The sequence below is a fragment of the Danio rerio genome, chromosome 9 (genome assembly GCF_052040795.2).
Source record: "Danio rerio strain M-AB ecotype USA chromosome 9, GRCz13ab, whole genome shotgun sequence".
NCBI lineage: Eukaryota > Metazoa > Chordata > Actinopteri > Cypriniformes > Danionidae > Danio > Danio rerio.
The window spans coordinates 13992787-14005635 of NC_141029.1; positions in this window are offsets into that span (position 1 = coordinate 13992787).

Sequence of the window (12849 nt, forward strand, 5' to 3'; positions counted from 1 at the left end):
TGAATCTTTTACGATTTCCCAAACTTGTCTCAGCTGACCAAATCATGGCTGACATTGCATAGTGTGAGCCAGGCTTGAGTTAAGAAGACAGTTTTATATTATATTCATTAATTTTCTTTTCGGCTTAGCCTCTTTATTAATCAGGGGTCGCCACAGTGGAATAAACCGCCAACTTTTCCAGCATATGTTTAACACACTGGATGACGATCCAGCCACAACCCAACACTGGGAAACACCTATACGCTCTTGCATTCACACACATACACCGGCCATTTTAGTTTATTAGGCATTTGGCCTATAGGAAAATTACTGGTTTGTAAACATTCAGGATGTGCGCGCAGCGAGGTTGCAGAAAAAAATTGGAGCACTAGCATTTACAATGAGGGCATGACATCCAATGTGGTACAGAGTTTGTTGTTGTAATAGAGATAAGGTATATTGATTACATATTATATATATTATTTACATACTGCTTTCAGCGTATTATAACAGCTTGTCACCACGTGATAAGCACAGATATTCTGCTAAATTAATATTAAAGTGAGGGGCGTTCATCTGACAGGTCCATTTGTGACAGCATCCTTCCAATGGGTATTTTATATTATAAGACAAAACGGCCAAGCATCTAGCCCGAAATATATAATCTCAATTTCATTAAAACTCTGAGTGATTTTACTAGTGAAAAGTTAAGGGCTGACAAGTCTTTGGATGCTTACAATTTTGTTCTGTGTGGTCATGTGCAAGAAATAATCTTCTATGATTACCAGATTTAAAACTAAGTATTGCTAAAAACCGAGGTTCTGTCTTACCAAAGACAAGGAAAAATGACGGAGCTATATAAAGCCTGGGTAATCATGAACAGGCAAAACAACTTCATTCTGACAGCGAACTGCACCTATACAGCAAGCTATGTGAATGTACTTTTTTACATTTCATTCTTAGCATTCAGTGTCCGCAGTTTAATAACCATATTTAACTGTTTTGGTGAAATCATTGCTGCAATCAAAAACGAGTAATGTGTATGATTCAGCATAGCGTGAACTTACCTGATATAAAATGAAAACTGAAAAGTCGAGCATTTTTAAATAGGTCCTCACTCCATTCAGCTCTTCTGATGGCTGTAAGCCAAAGACGTCTGCGGTTGGCGTTAAAAGCAGTGTGGTGTACGGTAAAAGTTAAGTTTTCTATTTTTGGACTTTGAATTTTTGCATCCTACCGCACAACACGGCATGTTTGCTATGGCAACTGATCTTATTTTGCAACCGGTATGCATGGTTGAACACGTGTGATGTCATGTGTGACGTAGGTTAGTAATTCCCCTATACTGCATGTCTTTGGACTGTGGGGGAAGCCAGAGCATCTGGAGGAAACCCACCTATATTATTATATTAAAATTGTAATTATATTAAGCATTTTTGAAGATGATTTTAAAATGTTAAAAATATCTGTGGAAAGCAGCATCTGTGGAAATTAAGAGTGTTTGGATTACTTAATTCAATTGATCGACAGTGCATTACTACAGTATAACCATGTTGTTTTTTCAAATACCTGTAAGGTCAGTGAAGCAACTTAATTTATCTGTTTTTACTGCTAAACAGTGATCTTTTAGAGAGACTTATTTCCCAGGGGAGTTTCTCAGACACACCCATCAGCATTCACCAGACCCTCGAGGCAAAAGTGAAACATCTCCAATATATGACCCTCCCTGAGAACAATCTGCACGTTTCCAGGAAATTCCATAAATCAATTGTTAGTTTTCCAAGAACATTTCCACTCTACTATATGTCTGGATCGCTTATATTTTGAAGAAAAAAACAAACAGGTTTTCCAGATTTTGTGCAGTTTCTCTTACAGTTTGTTCCATAGATCTATTGATGCTCGCCCCATCAAAGTTTCATGATTTATAGGACGTTCTGTACATGAGGAAATCTCATTACAACATCTTGCTGTTCCAGAGATGTTTTTATCATGCACATTCTTTGTACAGTTTTTCCCCGCTGTATAATACCACTAAATAATACCTCTGTTCTGAACTAATGCCATAGTTTCATTCCTTAGTATTCCCCTATTTGTTGTTTAATGGTAATTACAGCAATAGTCTCAAACAGAGAGCAATGAAATAGCCCAAGCAGAAAATCCCTCCCCCGATCATTCAGCCCTTTCAGTAGCAAGTCTGTAAATTTGCGGGCGAGTCTGTTTTGATTTGGTCAAGCTCTCGGTTTCCTTAGTCTGGCACCAATGTTAAGTTACAGAGGACTGTAACACATAACTCAACATTGCATACACGAGTAAGCCAAATAAAACGCTTAAGGATGGTCAGTGAGCGCTTTGAGCCGCACCGTCCCGGGCCAAGTGTATATCACTGTGGTCATTTAGCTACCGTGTCAATCTATAAAGCGCCAGCTCTCTGCAAGTCTTCAGTCGAGTTTTTCTCTGCTCACAGAGTCATAGAAATCCGCTTGGGTGGTGTCAGGATTTTAACCCACCACTCAACACTTTGAATGTTTGAAGAAATGTTAGCTCTTGTCTAAATTAATAGCATGCATGTAAGAGAGGAAATACAACCCTGTTTAATACCCTAGTTATGTCGGTCTGGACCTGCAGGATGCCAGCATTCATCAGCCATCAGCTCCATATAGATGTCCTTTGTTTGCGTTATATTTCCATAGCTAATGGCAAGAGGGAGTATCATGATTCACATACATATTTAAAAAGCCCCAGGCAAGTCTGTCTATGACAGTGGTTCTCATGCACTGGGAGAGGTGCAGGCAGCAGATGAAGGGATGGTGTCTGCCAAAGGAATGAATGAAGATAGTCATAAGAGGGAGAGAAAGGCAGAAAGCGAGTGAGAGCCACAGGAAATGCAGGTTACGCTGGACTCTTGAGCATTGCCTGAGGATAGGCTGCAGGCGATGAATCATAAATGACAGGAGTCTTATTCAGTTCAGCTAATAGGGTCCAGTGTAATGTGGAAGGGGTTAACGCGGCCTCTCCAGAGAAACATGACGTCCATGGTGTGAAATGTTGCAGATATGAATCTAAGATCATATGCTGTGAGCATTTTGGCTGGATTGGTCAAATGGGAAAAAAGCACTTTATAGGTTAAAAGGGATTGTTGGGATTTTCTTGATGGCATTAGGCAATTCCATGCGTGTTCAATGAGAGTCAGGAGAGGTTCTCTTCAATGCAAAAGTATTAGCCATTTAATGAATACAATTGAATGAATCGACAGATACAGAGCTCCGGGTTGGAGGTGTCCCTCACGTATGTTCAGGCCATCTTCAACAACAACTCTTTCCTTTAAACCACTTTTATATACACAAGTAAACAACTGGTGTTCTAGGAATTGACCAGGTGTGGTCCTTTACGTTCTGTATTATCTGGCCTTTGCACGACAAACCCTGACCCCTCTTGACATACATACATACATACATGAACATGACACTGCTAAATTACATACATAAACATGACACTATGCAACATACATGGGCATAACACAACTACATAGAAAGAGATAATAGAAAGAAATAAGAAAGCCACAATTAATAAGAAATAAATTTCAAACAGAATCATGTGGAATTGTTTTAAAGACTATTTCCCATGATGAAAATCAAATTTTAAATGTCGTTTACATATCTGGCTGGTGACTTTAATATGCTTTAAAGACCAGAAATGTAATTTTAAAGTTGACCAAAGAGGTGGTTTGAAATAACCTGTTACGGACTGTCACAAAAATGTTCTTTGAAGACCCCTTAACATTCTTTGAACACACACACACACACACACACACACACACACACACACACACACACACACACACACACACATATATATATATGGTGAAAACAGGTTCTTTATTAAAATGTAAAAAATATTTTTTTTTCATCACAGAATTCTTCTTTGGGCAACCAGTAAAGTTCTTCTACACTCACCCTTCTTTATTAGATACCAGGAAGCTGTTATTATGTACTTTATTAGTTACTTTTACAAGCACCAGATTGGACCCACTTTTGCCTTTAGAACTGCTTAAATTATTTGTGGCATTGACTCAACAAGATACTGGAAATATTCCATAGAGATTTTGGTCCTTATTGACATGATAGCATCACACAGATTTGTCAGCTGCACATCCATGATGCAAATCTCCCGTTCCACCACATCCCAAAGGTACTCTATTGGATTGAGATCTGGTGACTATGGAGGCCAATTGTGTACAGTGAACTTATTGCCATGTTCAAGAAAGCAGTCTGAGATGATTTGCGCTTTATGACATGGTGCCCGATCCTGCTGGAAGCAGCCATTAGAAGATGAGTACACTGTGATCATAAAGGGATGGACATGGTCAGCAACAACACTCGGGTAGGTTGTGACGTTCATGCAATGCTCAATTAGTACTAATGGGCCCAAAGTTTGCTAAGAAAATATCCCCCACACCATTACACCACCTTCAGCCTGAACCTTTGATACAAGGCAGGATGGATCCATGCTTTCATGTTGTTGATGCCAAATTCTAACCCTACCATCCGAATGTCACAGCAGAAATTGAGACTCATCAGTCAAGGCAACGCTTTTCCAAAATTTCTATTGTCCAATTTTGGTAAGCCTGTGAGAATTGTAGCCTCAGTTTCATGTGCTGCTATAGCCCATCTGCCTCAAGGTTCAGAGATGCTCTTTTGCATACCTCGGTTGTAACGAGTGGTTATTTGAGTTACTGTTGCTATCTACTTTCTATCAGCTCCAACTAATCTGGCAATTCTCCTCTGACCTCTGGCATCAACAAGGCATTTGCACCCACAGAACTGCTGCTCACTGGATATTTCCTCTTTTTCAGACTATTCTCTGTAAATCCTGAAGATGGCTTTGTGTGAAAATACCAGTAGATCAGCAGTTTCTGAAATACTCAGACCACCCCATCTGGCACTAATAACCATGCCACATTCAAAGTCATTTAAATCACCTTTCTTTCCCATTTTGATGCTTGGTTCGAACTGTAGCAGATTATCTTGACCATGCCTAAATGCACATGCCTAAATGAGATGCTGCCATGTGATTGGCAGATTAGAAATTTGCGGTGCAGTTGGACAGGTTTACCTAAAAAAGTGGCCGGTGAGTGTAAACCATTGTTAGGAATACCTAACAATGAATCAAAGTATACTTCTTTTTCTAGGTTATGACCAAGAATAAATTGCAGACATTAATTGAGCTGTGCATACATTGTATTCACAATTAGAAAAATTGATTGCACATAGATTATTGGTAATTCTGGTGATAAAGACTGTAAAAAATTGACAGTATCAAGACTTGTTTCAAGCTCTTGGTCTTATTTCAATATTTACCCTATTTAAATCTTGTAATATTTTAAACTCAAACAACAAGGTGTTTTATTTGTAGACTGGTCAAAACCACAACTGGGGAACTTAATTGCCTGTGCATTTTATTTGCTGACATTATTACTGTTTTTGTGTGAAAAATTTAATTTCACTTTAAATTTTTGGAATATTTGTACTATTGTATTAAAGTTAAAGGGATATTTTTATCAATAATATTACCAAAATGAATACAAATGACAAAAAAATATAAATTTGTTATTGTGTCCAAAACATTTACTCAGAAGAAACTGAATCAGTGGTTTGCATAAATAAACCCAAAACCGTTTTACTCAAACACAAAACTATTAATTGTAAATCCTGAGAAAGTATGTTGAAAAGTATTGAAAGTATTAAAGCATTCTATAGCTATAAATTGCATACTCTCATAAATGCTACATGTAAATGCAAAAACCGGGACACAGTATGAGAAATGCCATCATAATATTTGTAATTCCTTTTAAAATTTGTCACATACGTAATAAGAGCTTCAGAATGTCTGTATCACTGTGTTTGAGAGAGAAAAAGCTGTCTAGTAGCATGTGAGAGAATTTAATAATGTGTGTGTATGTATATATGTATGTGTGTGTGCGTGCGTGTGTTTGTGTGTGTGTGTGTGTGTGTGTGTCTGAGCTGGACCTGCAATTAATTAGCAGTTAAAACTCGCTAATTTAATCTTCATGCCAAGAGCTCAGTCCCTCTCCAGCTTTCCGTGTAGTGCTGTCACAGGGGACTGGAAAGGGGAGGAAAGCTTTGGTTTAGCCCTCTGATCATCCAGCTTACTGAACATCACACTGAGTTACGGAAACAGAGCTCCAGGCCTTCTCCACAGGACTTCATGACAGATATCCACACCCCAACTGCAACCAGAATGTGATGCTTAAGATGTTTTATTGCCAGACAGTTTAGCGGTATAAACACAATTTACTTGTAAACCCCCCTTTTTGACATGTTTATGTGTGTTTTGCGAGTTGACAAGTTAGTTTTGTCTTATCTTTCACTCTTTCCTCCTGCGTTTTTTTTTTTCATAGCGCATTCTTTCTGACCTCATGCACAGTTTTTCCCCCTCGACATACTTCTGAAAGTTTCCACTGATGGAGTTTGTCTGTCATTTGTAAAACTCAAGTGGCCAGCTGTCAGAGTGCAGGCGTCTGTCCTATAATCCCTTGATTCAGAGCAAGGTTTCTCTTTTTTTCTACTGTGGAAGATGTACTCGTGTATAAACACACTATACCGTTAACCTAAACACAGCCAGCTGGCAATATACATTTAGGGGAAACAATTTAGAGAAACAGGGACTCATCAAAGGGACGATTGAAAGAAGCAGTTTGCAGACGTTACTTAGCTATCGAAATGAAGACATATAAAAAACCCAACAGTCAACTTTATCAAATGAAATGAGTTTAGTTAATTCAAAATTGACTGAAAGTTAATTCTACTCATTTGAAAAGAGTTTTAAACTTTGGTAGGTAATGGTAATGAGTTAATTAAATACCTCATTACTTCAACTTAAATGGAGTTAGTACTCATATAGATTAGTTTGTTTTTCCTCAAATGCTTTGTAGTAATTGATTTCCTCAAACGGTTTGAGTTGCCTTAATTTATTGGCTTTTACAGTACTCAGTTGGTTTGAGTTTTCTTAATTGGTTTTTACTGTGCTCAAATTGCCTCGATTACTCAAATGGATTCAGTTCACAGGACTCATTAGGATTAGTTTTTGAACATAAATGGTTTGTTGCAATCTGTTTCCTCAAATAGTTTGAGTTACCTTAACTTTTTGGTTTTTATAGTGTACAACTTGTTATTTCGCTAAACTTGTTATAAATACTACAGTGACGTTCAGTATTTTTGGTTCCATTCATTAATTTTCCTTCTGCTTAGCCTCTATTTCTGAGGTCGCCACCGCGGAATGAACCGCCAACTATTCCAGCATATGTTTTATGCAGCTTTACACTCATTTACTACAGCCAATTTTAGTTTATTCAATTTACTTATGCCGTATGTCTTTGGATTGTGGGGGAAATGGACATGGGGAGAACACGCAAACTTTACACAAAGATGCCCCAACTGGTCCAGACTCGAACCTTCAACCTTTTTGCTGTGAGGTGACAGTGCTAACCACTGATCCACCGTGATTTTAGGTTCCATTGACCTACAAATATGATTATTAAAGGGATGCATATATTTATGTGTGTGTGTGTGTGCGCTTATATTATGTATGAAATATGAATTAAAATAGATGTAAAAAACTATTTGCATGTTCTTCCCATGCTCCGGTTTGCTCTGGTTTCCCCCACAAATTCAAAAATGTGCTATAAGTGAATTAAATAAGCTAAACTGGCCGAAGTGTATGTGTGTGAATGTAAGAGTGTATGGGTATTTCCCGGTGTTGAGTTGCAGTAGGAAGGGCATGTGCTGCGTAAAACATATGCTGGATAAATTAACGGTTCAATCCACTGTGGCGACCCCAGATTAATAAAGGGACTAAGCCAAAAAGAAAATGAATGTATTGTATTGTTTTGTATTGTGTGTATTATGTATGTATGTACTGTATTTATGTATGTGTATACATTTTTATTTATTTATTTTTTCTTTTACAGTTTTTACACTTTTTACTTTTTGTAGAACTGGATTAAATGATTTAGATGTTAATTTGCTTATCATTAGTCAATATAATAGTTTTAGTTCATTATATTATATTAATATTTTAGCATATTATATTATAGCAATTATATGCAATTTTTCCACAATGATTGTTTTTATCATTAGCTATGTGGTGCTACTAGTGATAATAAACATACACCGTTGAAGTCAGAACTATTAGCCCCCCTAACCTAATACATTGCAAAAAATGCTTTTCTTACTTAATTTTTTTTGTCTTGTTTCTATATCTAAACAAATATCTAAAAACTCTTAAATCAAGAAATATTTATTGGGTTGTTTAAAGATATAATATGCAAAAATTAAGTTTTTCCTCAAAATAATCTGCCAATGGGGTAAGCAAAATAATCTTATGTCAAAAGGAGAAGCCAGAACATTTTGCTTACCCCATTGGCAGATTATTTAGCTTGTTTTAAGGAAAAACTCACTTATTACTGACATATTATTTATGAAAACAATACAATATTGTTTTGCTTACCTAGAAAACGTTGCTTTATATAATTTTGTTTAGATATTTGGACTAGAAAGAAGACAAAAAAATCTAAGTAAGATTTTTTTGCAGTGCATTTTTATGTTTAATCCACTTAAATTTGTAAAAACAATTGAGTTAACCTAATCAATTTGTGTTGGGAAGGAATTGTGTGGACCCCAGCATTTTTATTGTGTTCATAATCAGAATACATTTGCTTTTTTATGAACTACGTGATTACAAAAATGATTCACATTGTGGAAGTAAATTATTCATTATTTTCTTAAAATAAAATCTACTTTGTGTTATCGTTTAGCTTTAAATATATCACCAAAAATAACATCCATCTACTACAAATGTCATGTATAATATGCAGTATAAGTACACCCCTCACAAATCTCTCTTTTAAATTCATATTTTTATTAGAAAGCTATACAATATTATATTTGTGCATATACATTAGATTAGTCAGTACTGAAGCCAAATCTGGAGTTAATCTTACAAAATAGCTAATGATAACGGTCCAAAAACTAGTACACCAAGTTTATGTTAAAGAAAAATATTACAAACAACTTTAAACAAGAGGAAAAATCAAGAGAAGCTAAACATTTTAAAAATTGAGTTTAAATTTTGTAGGTTGTAACTTATTTTGCAATATTTTTCTTGAATTTAATTGTATTGTCTTTCAATTTCTATGAATGTTTGGTGACTAAAATATTACTTTAATAAATATATCTGTTTAATAAATCTGTTTTGTTTAAATTCACCAAAATACATTGCACATATTCACTGAGAAATGGATACAAATATTCATTTATTTGGTAAATGATGTAAGAAGATGATGTGATCTAGATTACATTTAGCTGTCTACAGTTCTCACTAATATGTATTCAGTAACAGACTACAGTTTATAATCCACCCAATACTGGTCGCTACTTTTATTGACATCATGTCTTTGTTTTTTCTTCCACAGATGTTTTGATTTCACCGGCTTGCTGAGCGAACAAGGAGATGAATATAAAAAAAAACAGTCTGTTTTGGAGAAAAGGTCGAGTCCATCCGTTCGCCTGACTGTAGAAAAGGGTGAGGATGTCAGCGAGAGGCCTGCACACCCAGCCAGCTGGACTGCATCCGTCAATGGTTTACAGAGCCGCTACAGTACAGGCCAGAGGTATGTTACCTCCGCAAACCTGGAAAAAGCATGGCCGCCAGGAGAAACTGCGTGATGAAAGGATGATTTATGCAGCACAAATACGCCGTGCGTATGGTCTGTTGGCAAACGAGCGGGTAGGCTGTTTCTGGCTGGTGGGACGGGTACGTGCTGCCGGTGTATAGAGCAAGGGGCGGAGGGATGTTTTAACAGCCTTATGTAAACCAACCGGGGTGGGGGCGGCCATCTTGTGTTTATCACATGTCAGGAAAAAAGCAAGGCCAGGGCACCTCTGGGAGCTCTGCGCTGTTTGAAAGTGGCATTCTTATGTAGGATTAATAAACAGAGCCACCCGGCGGAGTGCAAGAGCTCAATATGTGCTGCACTTTAGCAGGAGGAGGCCTTCCTCTGTTTATGACATTTACATGGCCGTTCTGTGTTGTGAGTATCCAAAGCTAGACTATAGCCAACAGTAGGATATCAGATAAAATAGAATTATTCAGGTCCATTAAATTATGTACAATTTATTGCCACTGTGCAAGTAATTTGTAATTGTGTAATCCATTAAGAATGGCAAGTAGTCTGATAACAAACATTTTAAAATGTACTAAGTACTATATTTTGGAGTTTGATTGCATAATACAGGTAACATGAAATGGCTCAAATGGCTCGCACATCCTATTGGAATTGCTCCGTTTTTTCTTCTTCTTCCTCTTCTTCTTCTCTAGAATGAATCACATTTTTTGAAGGTCTAAACTAAAATGCTTAAAAACTCACAAAATATTGCACTAGCACTAGAAGTGGCAAACATTTTTGTTCGTTATAGATTTCGGAAGTGGGTGTGGCAAAATGACTCGACAGCACCACCTATGCACATTTGACGGAGTGGCCCCCGAGCCACGTTTCACACACACGCACGAAAATTGGCACACACATCAAACATGAGCATTTTTAGCTTAGCTTAGCATAGATAATTTTTTTATCGAATTACACCATTAACATCTCGCTCAAAAATGACCAAATAGTTTAGATATTTTTCCTATTTAAAGGTTGACTTTCCAAAGGGACATTGTGTACATAAGGAAAATAAAAAGTTGTTTTCTGGTCTCATATGGCTTGGAACTATACTCTCATTCTGACGTAATAATCAAGGAACTTTGCTACTGTACCATAGCTGCAGCAGCCGCAATCAGAAAATGGTAAATTTTAACATTTTTATTCTCGGTCTAAGTACACAATGTGACTACAGAAGAGTCAATCTTTGAATAGCAAAATTATCAAAACTCTTTGGTCATTTTTGAGTGAGATGCTAATGGTCTAATAGGATTCAATGATCTATGCTAAGCTAAGCTAAAAGTGCTCCCGGAGATCAGCTGAATAGATTTAATAGTCAAACTGTTTAACGCTAGAGTGGTTGTAAAATAAGCTTAATTTCCAAAAAAGTAGAGTTTTCCAGTAACACTGAAGTAAACTTTTAAAATGTGAAGTTTGTAATACTGTAATATTAAAAGTTTTACATTAAATGACTGCTGTACTGTATATTTGCTTGTCAAATCTCAGAGGTAAAAAGCTAGGCCAGGGCCTCTGTGCTGTTTAAAAGTATCATTTTTATGCAGGATTAATAAACAGAGCAACCTGGTGGAGTGCAGACACTCAATATGCTGCACTTTAGCAACAGGAGGCCTTCTTCAGTGAGTGTGTATGTGCTGTGTGTTGCTGCTGGATTCTGGCTTATCGAAGCACCTGGATTTTTAAATTCAGTTCACTCGATCAGGTTTCAGCACAGAAGAGCATGTGATGAAACAATGAAGTGCTTGTATATTCTGTTATATCATTCTTGCTCCCTGACAGCTGCAGAAGTCAAGTTGAATCAAAGGTCTGAAGGAAACAGCTGCTCTGAACATTTTTCAGTGGTGGAGGAGGGTGGTAGAGGAGAACTTTACTCAATCAGAGTGCACGGTGTGCGTCTGTCCTGATCCATGTGTTTTTACTCATGTAAATAGTATTCTAATGCATTTTTGCATGCACTGTACAAAGTTGTAGTCACAAATGAATGTTTGTGTCTACAAAAAATGGTGTAAAAACAGATGTTATGTTGTGGTATGAAATAAACCTCAAACCCAGCACAAACAGACAAATACAGACCGATGACCCTTCTGCTATTTATTTTAAAAAGACTAGAATGTGTTGTCTTCAAACAAGTCTCTGTCTTTCTTACCCAGAACAACCTCCTGGACACTAACCAGTCTGGAATAAAAAGCAGACGCTCCACTGAGACTTTCCTGCTCTCAGTGGTGGAGACTCGCAAGAGCTGCATCCACATCCTCAGTGCTCATCTTGCTGGATTTGTCTGCTGCTTTTGACATGGCTAACCACCAAATTCTCCAGGCAACCCTCAGGACAATGGGCATCTCAGGAACCGCACTCCAGTGGTTCAGCTCTTTCCTCTCAGGTAGGTCATTCAGGATATCTTGAAAAAGAGAAATGCTACTGGGGTGCCTAAGGGCTCTGTTCTTGGACAATTTCTCTTCTCAATTTACATGACTTAACTTGGTTCTGTCATTCAGAAACATGGCTTTTCCTACCACTACTATGCTGACAACACACAACTCTACCTTTCTTTCCAGCTGGATCATCGGATGATTGCTGACTGGATATTAACATGCCTGGCAGATATTTCCTGCAAAAAATGTCGGTACAACTACGTTTAACATGCTTACTTCACCTAAGTCAAAATTCCCTTCATTAAGTTAAAAAGATTAGTCTTGTGAGCAAAACTTTGCAAGTTCACTTAAATTTTTTTGCCAACGTGTTACTTTAAGTTGAGTTAATCTCAGACCTTCTCACTTAAAAAAAATTAATGTTGCAGTGTTTCTAATCCTAACAACAACGACAAAAATATAAGTAACATCAGTAATAACATTAGTGTCATTATTATTATTATTAACAAAAATAGATAAATAAATAAATAAATAAATAAACTACTGCAATATTGCTAGCTTAATTTAAAATTATTATTAATTTGTAATTCAGCTGCAAAAAGACTTTTAATGTGAATTTTCATCTCACATTTATCTAGTTTGCTCTACAAAAAGATATGGACTGTTAATTTGTATTTAACTCTTAGTATATAAATATGGAAGTTTTTTTTCCCTTAACAAAATAAAAATAAAAATTCAAATGCCTAAAAACATCAAATAATA